The sequence below is a fragment of the Moschus berezovskii genome, chromosome 4 (genome assembly GCF_049115385.1).
Source record: "Moschus berezovskii isolate FMDL1 chromosome 4, NW_MosBer_1.0, whole genome shotgun sequence".
In the NCBI taxonomy this organism is placed as follows: domain Eukaryota; kingdom Metazoa; phylum Chordata; class Mammalia; order Artiodactyla; family Moschidae; genus Moschus; species Moschus berezovskii.
The window spans coordinates 38969118-38982508 of NC_142463.1; positions in this window are offsets into that span (position 1 = coordinate 38969118).

A 13391-nucleotide genomic window follows, 5' to 3' on the forward strand; every position below is an offset into this window, starting at 1 on the left:
ATAGGAGTTCAGGATTCCTCTGTGTCCAAGTTAGTGGTCAGAGCAAACCAGATGCTTGCAACTGTCTACAGGTAACAGGTGCCAAGGGCTGGGAAAGCACAGGGTTTGTCCAAAGCACCAGAGACAGCAGAACTGATGGATGAAGATGGTTCAAGGAATTATAATGCTAATAATAATGATAATCGTATGTTGAGACCAAGGGCCAGCTATAGGGCTAAGTGCTTCACATGGAATAAGAAGCTGATCTGAACATGTAGCTGTGAACCATGCCTATGAACAGTGAGAGCACCCCGAGTCCCCCTCTCATGCCAAGTTTCACATCTGAGTCATAGGTTTAAATGCCAGGAGCCATTGCCCACTGAATGGATAGACAGGAAAAAAAGATTATGATGGAAGCAAGTTGGTTAGTTATCCTTTTGGTAGCATGTGATTCATCATTCCTGTAATAAAAAGATTGATTCCCAAGTGGAATAAAAATGTTAAAAAGGAATGGTGATGTGAAAGCTACAAGTAGGCAACATCATTTCAACAGCAGCAGAAAACTCTAGATACAAGTTCTACTTATTTTTTGAAGCTCAATTCCAATATCACATCCTGTCTGCCACCTGCCACCAGAAGGATGCAAGTTCTAATCTTGGCTCTGCCCGGCGCTATGTGTTCTTGGGACAGTAACTTGACCAGTCTCAGGTTCAATTTCTTCTTTCATTCCTTCATTCAGTGAATAAAATCAGCGTCTGCTATGTGTCAGGCACAGTTCTGAGCATAGGAATCAGTGGAGGAAAAAGAATAGACAAAGGCTAGTTCTCAAATAATTCTGTAAATTTTCAAGGTACTTACACTCTAACAGGCAATGAAAGACAATAACAAATATATAAGGTCAGTGGTGACAAGTACTACTAAAAAGAATAAAGCAAAGTAAGGAGACAGAATGGTAAGGTCTGCTAGTTCTTTAGTGATTATCAGGGAAGGCTTTACTGATGAGATGAAGTTGGAGCAGGGATTCAAATTAAGTAAGGGAACAAACCATTCAGATATCTGGGGGAAAAACATTCTAGGTTGAGGGAGCGATAAGTATGAAGTCCCTGAAGTGGGAGTGCATATGTTACATGCGAGGAATAAGGAGGCCAGCATGGCTGGGATGGTTTATGTAAGAGGAGAGAAGTGGGGAAACAGAGCAGAGGGGTCACTGGGGCCAAAATTACATCGGGCCCTTTCAGCCACAGTAAGCATTTGACTTAATTGTGAAGCTATTGTGATGATTAAATGAGATACTAGAAAGGTAGTGCCTAACACATATTATGTGCCCAGTAAGAGATAGCTATTATTATTATTCCTTTCCCAACTATTACAAGAGTGAGATAAGAAAGGGCATTCGGATTTTTAAATCTTTCTGAGAAATGATTTCCAAAGTGACAAATGGAATAAAATCTTAGATCCAGTGATATTTCTTATCCCGTATTCCACCTCCCTCTCACCTTGGTTCACTCTTCCCAGTTATATATGTGTTAGGCATAGTCTGCATTCACGCCAAGCTTAGGAGACAAAGAAAGGTATGGGAAACCAAAGGGAGGCACAAATGATTTTAACCATACCTTTCAATTGTGGCCACAGTCATCATTTATTTGAAATTCATTTCTTAAATATCTAAAACCATACTGATATTTTTGCTTTTCCTTCTACATATGGATATGTTCTTTCATAAGACCACTCCCATTTCTCAGAGGCTTAAGAACAGTACCAGTTTGAGAACTGAAAAAGGTGAGGTAATTGCTAACTTTCAACTAATTCTGTTTCATGTGTTCATTATTCAAAAATAATGTGAAACCCACAGAATACAGTGGGCAGAATTAGAGAAAGGATTTTTTTTTATATATAATTTCTAAAAGATTTTCAATTTCACTTTGTGATTCAGAGCTTACTAGGCACAGAATTTTTAATAACTCTGTCTATCTGTGCAAACTTTCCTTAGCCTGTTGCAACTCCCAAGTCCAACTCTTATGTACGAGTGTTGGGTAGAATATATTGAACAAAAAGTGTACAAAGGCTTAATTTTTCTCCTGCCTACAAAGATCTCCAAACCTTTACTATTCTGCACAGCTGCCTAGAATAGACAACAGTAGAGCAATTGTCCATGTTTCAAACTGAGGAGGAGTGAAAATACCATTAACCCTTAAAAACAGAATTATTCTTTTGATTTTGCTGCACACTATAATGTGTTTGTGGCCATATTTGGATCATATCCGGTTGGAACACAGGAATAATAGATATCATTCAGATAATAATTAGCCATGTACTTGCAATAGCGGGATGTGAAGTCAAAGGAAAACACTAAAAATGTTGTTTTTTTGGACCATGACAAAGAGCTTTTTAAATGAGTTTGAGCATTTTTTGTGGCTGACTCATGTCTGGAGGCCTTGCTGTGGTCACCAATGCTTCAACTTTTGTACTTTTAATTTCTATCTTTGACAATTTTAAATGCTAAGTAACACAAGGCTTTCTTATGGCCTGCAAGTCCATATAGTTTCTCTTTGTTTCTTCTTTTTTCTGTTTGTAAGCAAATGCTACCGTTTTAGATCACATGTTTTAGCCATTGTTGCTGATTAAAGGGAATTATAACATGTCTTAGGACAAGAGAGCTTACAATTTCACCATTGATGCTTTAAAATTACAAAATCAATTCTATAAATTCTAGCCTACATTTTAATTTTTTACCTGACCTAAATTATCTATTATTTCTTTTATACTTGATATATTAAAGCTACAGTGACATGAAAATAAATAGCTAAATTATGCAAGCATGATTGTTTATTTATTAAAAAAAGACTGAAAAAATATATCAATATGTTATCAATGGTTATTTTGGGAAAGTAGACATATAGGTGATTAGTTTCTTCTTTGTGCTTTCATCTATTTCCCATTTTTTCCTCAATGGTCACATATTACTTTTATAACCTTAGTAAGTTCTAAAAAATTTAATTGTGAAAAATTAAAACAAGTCCAAAGCACTTAGTAGATTATTAATACATTAACATCACTTAAATGTGCTCCTATAAAAATAGACCCTATCAAGAGAAAGTAATTAGTTTCAAAGCCTCCTTTTCTCAAAGGAATACTCAAGCTTTGATTTAATAGCACAACACAAAGTTCCATTGAAACAGATACTTCTTGGCAGTTCAGTACAGGAATTTTATTTCTTGTGTATAGAGAAAGGAGAACTGGGAAATTCATACTTAGCGTCGCCATCCCTACCTTAGTTAAGATGTCTTAAAATATCCACCCATTCTTCACTGTTCATGCACCATCTGGACGCCTAAGTCAGAGAAAGGAAGAAAAAAGGAACATTGGACCATTTTGTGGCAAAATCTATCTGCATGATTGATGCTGGCTGCACAGAATCAATCTGCTGGGCTTCGTTTTGGCATTTTAAGCATGGACCCTTTTCCTCCTCCTATCTGACTCTTCAGAGATAAATTTCTAGGTCTAGAGCTTTACTGATTTTTAAAAAGAACTACTCCAGCTTCCTCTCCTCTTCTCTCTCTCTTTTTTTTTTTTTCTTTTTCTCTAAATACCCCTTCTGCCCTCATGACAGTGATGCTACCCCTTGACTCTGGGAGAACGAAGTGACCCCTTAAAGATACTCCCAAAGACAGCTCACCCTCTGGTATCTGGCAGTCCATATGCAGCTGTGTTCATTTCCCTCAAGTTCTCTGCTGTGGATCAGGCACAACTGAACTTCAAAGATAAATACTGGGCACAGAAATGACACAGAGAGGGCAGAGGGGCATGAGAACTGGGCCGTGAGCACCTGAGTGCTGAAACAGATTTTCTTTGTTCTCAACCAATGCCCAGCTAACTGTTGGTGCTTAGTGAATGTGAAATAACAAAAATGTTACTATTAACAAAAATGATAGGATTTTAAGCAGAAAGATGTTTGGGAACCACTGTTCATGAAAAGCTAATGGACGGATTCTGGTATCTTTTCTTTGATCTTTTAAATGTCCTAGCTTGAAGAAATTTGTTAAAATGTGCCTCCTTTGGAGGGAGGGGTGGAGGAGTGTAGCAGATCAAACAGGGAAACAAGTCCAATGAGAATTTTACTAAAAAGCCAGTTATTTAACATCAAATGTGACTCTGATGAGCTAATCTCACAAAACTAATTATAATTCCTGCTCCAAGTACCTCTTTCCTCTGCCTCAGTTGGCTCTGGAGGGGGAATTATCTTGGATATGGAATGTTGGGAAATCCTGATGGTTTACCAGGTAGAGTCCTCCTGAAATGCAGGAGACACAGGTTTGATCCCTGGGTCGGGAAGATCCCCTGGAGAAGGGAATGGCAAACTACTCCAGTATTCTTGCCTACAGAATTCCATGGACAGAGAAGCCTAGTGGGCTATGGTCCACGGGATCACAGAGTTGGACACAACTGAGCAGCTAAGCACCACAATGGAATATTAGTTGGGAGCAACATAAATGTTCTCATCCTGGTACTTTCTTTAAAGCTGAAACTAAATAGAAAGAATTCATGATTATTTCTGCTGCTGCTAAGTCACTTCAGTCGTGTCCGACTCTGTGCAACCCCATAGACGGCAGCCCACCAGGCTCCCCTGTCCCTGGGATCCTCCAGGCAAGAATACTGGAGTGGGTTGCCATCACTTTTAAATTTCCCTTCTCACTGAGGAGCAAAAAGAGATGTCATGTGGAAACTTGGATTGGAGGAGAGTTTGGGGGAAAATAGATACATGTATATGTATAGCTGAGTCCCTTTGCTGTTCACCTGAAACTACCACAACATTGTTAATCGTCTATATGCCAATACAAAATTAAAAAAAGAAAAAAAAAGAGTCAATCTAAAGTAAAAAGCTAAATAAGGTAGATTTAACAGAATCAATTCTCTCTTTCTGTATCTATGCTTACATGCACATATTATTGTACATAATTCTCAAATTACTCACTACAACATTAAACTTAAAGCTGTAACCAAAAAGAGAAAAAAGCTAAAGAGAGCTATCAAAAGAAAAAAGGTCATCAAAAATGGTAAAATATGGGTAATTGTAAAACTGAATGAGAGAAAGCTCTTTACTTTTGTGTGTGGCTGAAATTTTTGATATTAATAATATAAGATTTTGAAAACTTAATACAAATGATAGCAATTTGCACATTGCTTCAGTTGGCCACAGAGTAGGTTGTATGATCTACAAAAAGTTGCATCTCTGCCCCTCAGTTCCCACAACAATATAGAGAAAGTCTGGTTAGTCTGGATAATCTACAAGGTGTTTTTTCCTGCTTTTGATTTCTATGACAATTTCTTACTTTAGTCACATTTTTCATGCTACCTGCTAGATGTTAAAAATTCCATACTCATACATCTAGGGTAGACCTAAGAAATCAAATCTGTAAGACATGGGCTTAAATTCCAGATCTCATACACACTTGCTTTGCACAAGTCACTTCAGCAGTCCAAGGCTCAGTTTTCTCCTCTGTAGAATGGGAATAACAGTAGTACTTGCTCCACTGGTTATTGTAAAATAAGTTATGAAAAGTGCTTAAACACAAGGCTTGGCATCTTAAAGGCTCTCAATAAATGTAAGCTTTTGCTTCATCTTCATGTATTTCTTTCCAGTCTTTTTTTAAACTGTCTTTTCTTATTATCATGGCCATGTCTTTTCTTATTATCATGGCATTCTGAAATATCTATCCTCCTTTCTGGCTGAAAAGGTAGATGGTAAAACAAATTCACACACACAGAAAGAAAAAGTCAGGGGTGTCTTCTACGTAGTTCACTAGTTTTTCTTGAAAGTATGTACTTGCTTTACATAAAGTACCAAGAAGTCAAAGTCGGGTACTATGCCCCAGACATGCTTCAGAACTAGAACTCCACAGATTTTCTTTCTTAAGCTGTGGGGTTTTCATTTTCTAACAGGTGTTTATATTATGAGTATTGTTTTATTAAAGTACTGCAAGCACAATTCTGAGAGAAGCATTCCTGAGTTAATTTGTGCTTTCTCTTTGGAGGTATGAGCAGTGGCCTCCAGGATATTAAAAGTCTGGATAGTTAGTCTATAGTCTAATTAACACCCCCTCCGATTTTAAAGCCAAAGATCAACTAACATCTAGTCTGAACAAATATGGCTTCAGAAAAAAAAAATCCTAACGATTCCTATATAAAAGCAACAAAAATTCAATCAGGCAATGAACCATGACTTGAGTACTCACAGTAAGAATTCACACATCTTATTTCTATTTTTAAAAAGCCCTGAATGATAGGTAATATTACCCCATTTTAAAGATGAGAAAATAGAGAGGTGGCAAGATTTCATAGCTTGTCCAAGGTCACAAAGCTAGTATGTGTAAGAAAGTAAATTCTAAGCACAGAACCCATTATTGAGAGCATAATAAATTAACATCATCTTCCTGATAAAGTTGAGGTTTTTTGTTTTTTGTTTTTCCTGAAAAGAATTTATGGAGTTACTCTTCCACAGACTCTTTGCTGTCCAAAGCAGCAAATGTTCATTACCTCTCAGGCTAAGGATGCAATTCAAATACCTGCAAACCATTCCATCTTACAATTACACCTTAGTTTTTTACAAATCTCCCCAATTTAGCTGGACTTTGTCAAATAAAGGCCCTAATTATCCATATGATAACAGAAGCATAATCCTTAATGTCAAGACTCCTCTGGTGAGATTAAAGTGCAGCTGACCATTATCTGGTAGCTCAAGATGAAGCTGGCGGGAAGGGTTAGGCCAGTGCAAGCTGGCTGACAGTGTAGAAAAGACTACCCATTCTTTGAGGTTGCTAGGGTGAAAGACACCACGTTACAGGGTTTGCAACCTTTTTTTTTTTGCTCTTTACCCAGTGTCTTTGACCTAGGGAGAGGGCAGTAAAACAGACACGGTCATGCTAATGGGGGCGTAAATGTGTATAACCTTTTGGAAAGCAAGTGTAGCAATAGGCAGAAAAAGCCTTAAAAACTATTTTTGCTCTTGGACTCTAATTCCTCTTCCTGAATCTGTGACAAAGAAGTGATCAGAAATGGAAAAGAACTTCATGTCCAATAACGGGAGTGTAAATTTATACAAGGTTTTGGAAAACAAGTGTAAGAATAGGCAGCAGAAGCTTAAAAAAGTGTTTTTGCCCTTGGATTCTAATTTGCCTTGAATCTGTGACAAAGAAATTATTGGAATTACGGGAGAACCTTATGTCCAAACATGTTCATCACAATATTGTTTAAAATAGAGAAGAAACCAAAGCAATCCAAATATTTAATTAGCCAATATCTAAGCAAATAAAGGAATAACCACACAGTTAACTAATATGTCACCATTAAAACATATATTTGCTAAGCAATTTAAAGTTATGTCAACATGAAAAATGCCTGTGCTACAGTGTTAAATTGAAAAAATTCAGATTTATAAATACTTCCTTTATGATTATTGTATTCACCTCTCTGTGCCTCGGTTTCTTTGTTTGTACAATGTGACTTCTCTCTTCATAGGGTCACTATGAAGATTAAATGTTATCATAAAAGTACTTAGAGTAAGTAAGTATTAGCTTTTAGCAATACAGTACAAGTACTGTCATCCTCATTTTATAGATGAGCCAATTAAAGCACAGAGAGGATGGCACAAGGTACAATAGGGTCCAGGAGCAACTGGCAGGCACTGAATTTGAACCTGCATGTGTCTGACACCAAGTCCATGTTTGTAACCACTATGGAATACCACCTGATAGAAAGGGGAAAGTCAGAAGGGGAAGTTAATGCAGATTGGAAGTTTTCAGATTGCAAAAAAAAAGTTAATGCAGTTATACAAATATTGTTTGAGATAAGTTGTTCAAAAACTATGTCAAAGATATCATGATTTTGAACTTCATATTATTTGATACTTCTATTTAGTATTTTTGGGAGAAAGGATTGCTCAAAGTTATGAAGAATAATCATATTGCAATATTGTTATCTAGAATTAAACTACAACTAACATCATTTTGAGTGGAAGAGCAGCAAGGAATCTAAGGGGAGGAACTCAATACATTTGTGAAAAAATAAAACTTACATTTAGAGAAGAAGGCTGAAAAAGACAAGAGATGAGAGGAGTTGGAAAATCATTACCTAAAGAAAATAGGTGTAGAAAGTTGCTGCAATCCTGCTCCATAAATTCCTAAGGGAAGCTTACATAGAAAGAGTGGAATGGAGGGAAGCTACTGGGGGCTGGCTGAGGAAATGAAAGGAAGATAAACACCCTCAGGACAGGAAGATATTGGCAAAATAACTGAATTAGTGGAATTTTCATGGTAATAGTTAAGGTTTCGAGGGCAACTGTGCCTTGGAAAAGAACAAAACTGATCAATGAGAAATGGTCAACCATCTATCAGGCTTAAAAGAAGTGTGTGACTTAGGATCTCACAACTGCCATCTGTATATCTTTTAGATTTTACATGTGTAAACACAAATATGAAATATATATACATACATACACGTTAGAAATAGGCATAAAGTAAGTGGGCTAAGAAATAGCCCTTTGGAGGACTTAGTGAGGAGACAGATCACACTTCCCTTTATTATTTTTAAAATATTAATATCTAACCAGTTATTCATTTTAAGGATGACACTTTATCTAATTTTGCATAATGTGCAATAGGTCATCCCAGGCTCTAAAGATTCTGGAGGATTTTAGTACATTGGCTTAGAGCATAATCTCTGACCAGTCTTTGCATCCCCACTCCAATACTTACTAGCAATGGGATTGTGAACCATTTAACTTCTTTGAACTTGAATTTCCTCACCTGTAAAATGAGAATGAAATAGTACCCAACATACCAAACTGAAGATTTTAAAACATTAAAGCACAATATAGTGCTTAACCAAATACCTGACACAAAGAAAGAACTCTGTAAATGTTAGCTGTTATCAATTGTAACAACACATCAAGAAGGCTCCAAGCTCCTTGAGAGCAGGGACTCTGTCAGTTTTTTATATTTACCTACCAGTGTCTTTCACAATTTCTGATACAGAGTAAGCAAGCCTTACCCAAATAGTTATGAAATGACAGAAAAGGAGAGGAGGAGGCAGGGAAACGGAGGCAGGGAGAAGTTTAGCACATGGGAGAACATAAAGTAACACCTGAATTTCAATCCTAACAGATTTTAAGTGGGAAGCCTTTCAGTATTCATCACTCCTTCAGTTATTTATTCATTCAAAAAATATGGAAAGATGGTGCTGAAGAGACAGAAATAGACTAATGGGGAAGATTCTCTAACCTCACTTTAGCTACAGTATGGCAGGGAACACAGACATTAAACTAATAATTATGGAAAGCAGTAGGGTAGAGTTGGGCTTCCCAGGTGGCTCAGTGATAAAGAATCCATCTGCCAATGCAGGAGACACAGGGGATGCAGGTTCAATCCCTGGGTCAAGAAGATCCTTTGGAGGAAGAATAGGCAACCCCACTCCAGTATTCTTGCCTGGAAAATTCCATGGACAGAGGATCCTGATGGGTTACAGTCCATAGGGTCGCACAGAGCTGGACACAACTTAGCAACTGAGCACGCACATAGGGCAGGGTTGCCTAAATTTTCTGTTTCTTAATGTAGGTTCTTTAGAGTCAAGGAGCTGTAGGTGATTATTCAAATCTGAATCCAGAAGGAAGAGGTTAATTGACTGGCCCAAGATTACAAAGAGTCAGACATGACTGGGCCACTGAACACACACACACAAGATCACACAATTAGTTCATTGCAAAGCTAATGGGGGAAACAATGTAGAGAACTTGAATTTCTTTCCCCTGACCCAAACCCAGTCCCAGAAATAGCTTGGGTATGTAGCTATTTGGATTGGCACTTGCCCTAGCCTGGCATTTTTACTTCTTCGTTTGTTTTTGTTGTAGGTATAATATTAATATTCACTTATGTATGACTGTTTTTCCTATCAGAGTACAGGCTATGTGTGAGGACTGGATCTGTCTTGCTCATCATAAGACTCTCCAGCAAGAGTCTTTGGAATGGTGCTTTTCAATAAGGTAGCCACAGCCACAAGTGGTTACTGAATACTTGAAATGGCACTGATTCAAATTAAGATGTGCTGCGAATATAAAATAAACCCTGATTTTGAAGACACGAGAAACACTTTTGATAATTTTTATATTTATTATCTGTACAGAATATTTTGGGGCTTCCCTCAGACTTTAAAGAATGCACCTGCAATGCAGGAGACCTGGCTTTGATCCCTGGATTGGGAAGATCCCCTGGAGGAGGGCATGGCAACCCACTCCAGTATTCTTGCCTGGAGAATCCCCATGGACAGAGGAGCCTGGCAAGCTACAGTCCATGGGGTCACAAAGAGGTGGACACAATTAAGCACACAGAATACTTGGAGTCTATTAAGTTAAATAGAATTGTTCCGTCACTCAGTTGTGTCTGATTCTTTGCAACCCCATGGACTGCAGCATGCCAGGCTTCCTTGTCCTTCACTATCTCCTGGAGTTTGCTCAAATTCATGTCCCTTGAGTCGGTGATGCTATCTAACCATTTCCTCCTCTGCCACCCTATTCTCCTTTTGCCTTCAATCTTTCCCAGGATCAGGGTCTTTTCCAATGAGTTGTCTCTTTGCACCAGTTAAATATATAATTGAAATTAGTTTTACTGGTTTATTTTCCCTTCTTTAATGTGGCTACTAGAAAAAAATAAATTACATATGTGGTTCACATTTGTGGCTTATGTTATATTTCTATTGGACAAAGAAGATGCACCATAAATTTTTCTGGGTAAATAAGTGAACGAATGGATGATTGAGAAGCCTTTTAAGGTTTTGAAAAGACTGAAACTAGTGTGTAACTTGTAGAATTATGCTTAATTTCTGGATGACATATATAGGTCTCTTTTCTAATTGGGAAGCCTAGAAGGGTAATCTGGGTATTACACCCTATGTTCTTTGGCAGCTAAACCACCAGTAATAGAGTTTGTAAGGCATAAAAGCTTGAAATACCCTATATTTTTCCCAGTAAAAAAAAAAAAGTGCCAGTCATGTGTGGAAAAGCAAAGAAGATTACAATCTTATTACAAGATTAAAACTTCATAACGGAGTACATCCAAGCAGGCCAAACTGAAAAGTCTGTGGAGAACATTTATTATATTAAACCATGAGTTATTTTATGTGGGCCTGAAACTGTGGGAAGGAAATGAGAAGGAAAATTACAGAGGCAATAGAAGAAAACGGAATTTTATAGCATTTGGAGATAATCTTTGAAGAAAAATGCTCAAAGTAATGCTTTTGATGATGAAAAGAAAAAAATGCTCAAGAAGCCAATAATTTTCTAAGCTATCCAAAAGAGCCCCAAAAGACATGAGAAGGAAAAAAAATAAGGAAACAAGGAAGGGAAATAGCGGGAAAAAGGCGTCTGGAAACTCCTATTCTAAAATGACAACAGTAATGCTCTCTAGATGGTGAGATTGTAGATGTTTTGGTTTTTCACCGTGCTTTTCTTCGTTTTTCCAAAATTTCCATAACAAAGTACGACTATGCAATCAGAAAAAACACAATAAACCATTTATTAATTAAAACAATAAAGAAAAGGTTGAAGCTTAACCTAGTGACAGAATGACAAGTCAGAAAGAGAATGGAAAATATGTGGTAAGCCTGGAACCAAAAACCATCAGGTGGCTGAGCAGAGTCTGACACAGAGAAAACCAAGATCAAATAGCTGCAAGAATGATGGAGTGGGTACCAGCAGGGAGTGGGCCAGTGAAAGACCACAATCAAGAAACTGGGACTCAACCCTCGAAGCTTGAGGTGACAGAACTGAGGGAACAAGACAAATGAACCAACTTTCAAAGCTAAAATGATGATGGATAGACTTGGGAGCAGCCAAAGCCTAAAAGGGAAAGAAAGATCCCAGGAAAAGTCCTGAACTTTATCAGGTTCTTTTCCTGAGATTGAATGAGAATGTAGAGCACGATCAGTTAATTGTATAGTGTTTGTTATTATATAATTTAGTTAAGAATTCAACTAGAAAATGTTAAGCTGTTCACATACCAAAACTTGCTAAATGCAAAGGAAATCTATCAAGACTTAGATCTCTTTGTGATAACACTGCCTGTAAATTAGTTTGAGGAATCATTCATTCCACACATATTTATTGGAAACTTACTCTTTTCTAGGGGCTAGAAGGGAGAGGTCTAAAACAGGAACCCAAAAGTGTGGCAACAGCCCCTGGTTGCTCTGATTTGCTGCATCTATGAACTGAATGGATGACACATTATGTCATCATGACATATGTCTAATAGGAACCAGATTCTCAAAGCATAGTGTGCTGCCTTGATATGACTAAAGGCTTTTTAAAATCCCTAGTATTTAGACTATATTAGATGTTCAATGAAAGTTTAATACGGAAAGATTTTGGACCATTGGGAAGCCATGAATGACGGTATGTTCTCTACAGCATCAGCATTATCATCTGATAGTCTCGGTTTTTAACAACAAAGAAGAAAAATCAGAGTATCAAAGGATCAATAGAGTACCCAGTTTTCAGTCCTGATCATGTAAACTACTAAAGCAAGTATATTCAGACCTAAAAATTATACACCTTCTAAATGGTACTATAAGAGTCGGACATGACTGAGCAACTGAATTGAACTGAACTGAACTGAAATGGTACTGTCAAATTGAATCACATAACTCGGCATATATACCTTTAATCCATTTTTTATAATAAGTATCCTTATTATAAGTAAGGATATTAATAAGTATCCTTCAAACACAAACTCAGTCTCCTTCCTGGAAATTGTTCTGGTGACATCCTTGGCAAATCTTCATTCTGTTTACATGATAGGAAATGTATAAACTAAAAGTTTAACAGTGGCATACAGATCTCTACCCTACCACCATCCACAGATTTAATCACAAAGCTTCCTAAGGATGGAAATCCAGAAAAACCTAGGAATGAGGATGGATATCTTTCAAGAAAGAAAGGGAGTCCACTATTGGACAGCATGACTATCAAACCTTTTGGGCATAACCTCAAGACACAACTTTAAACACCAGAATAACCACATCTTCCTCTTTTATTTTATTTTTGGTTAAAGAAGTGTTTTGTCCATTAAGTGGTTAAAACTTAAGGTTACCCATCCAAGGAGTAGGAAATGAAGGTTCTCAGTTTGATGGACAACAGCTCAGAGATCCCTGATGTCCCAAAATATTAGGTTTCTCTTCTAATAATGTTGGAAATATTGCCTACTGTCATGATTAATCTGAGCCACAGCACAAGCTGATTGTAGGTGACACAGTCACAGAGCAGCGCCCGTGTTGGTTTCCACACACCGTCAAATCTGCTACAAATGCAGGGGTGAATGGGAGAGAACTGTGATACCAGGTTTCCCACTGGCTAATAGATTGTGACATGA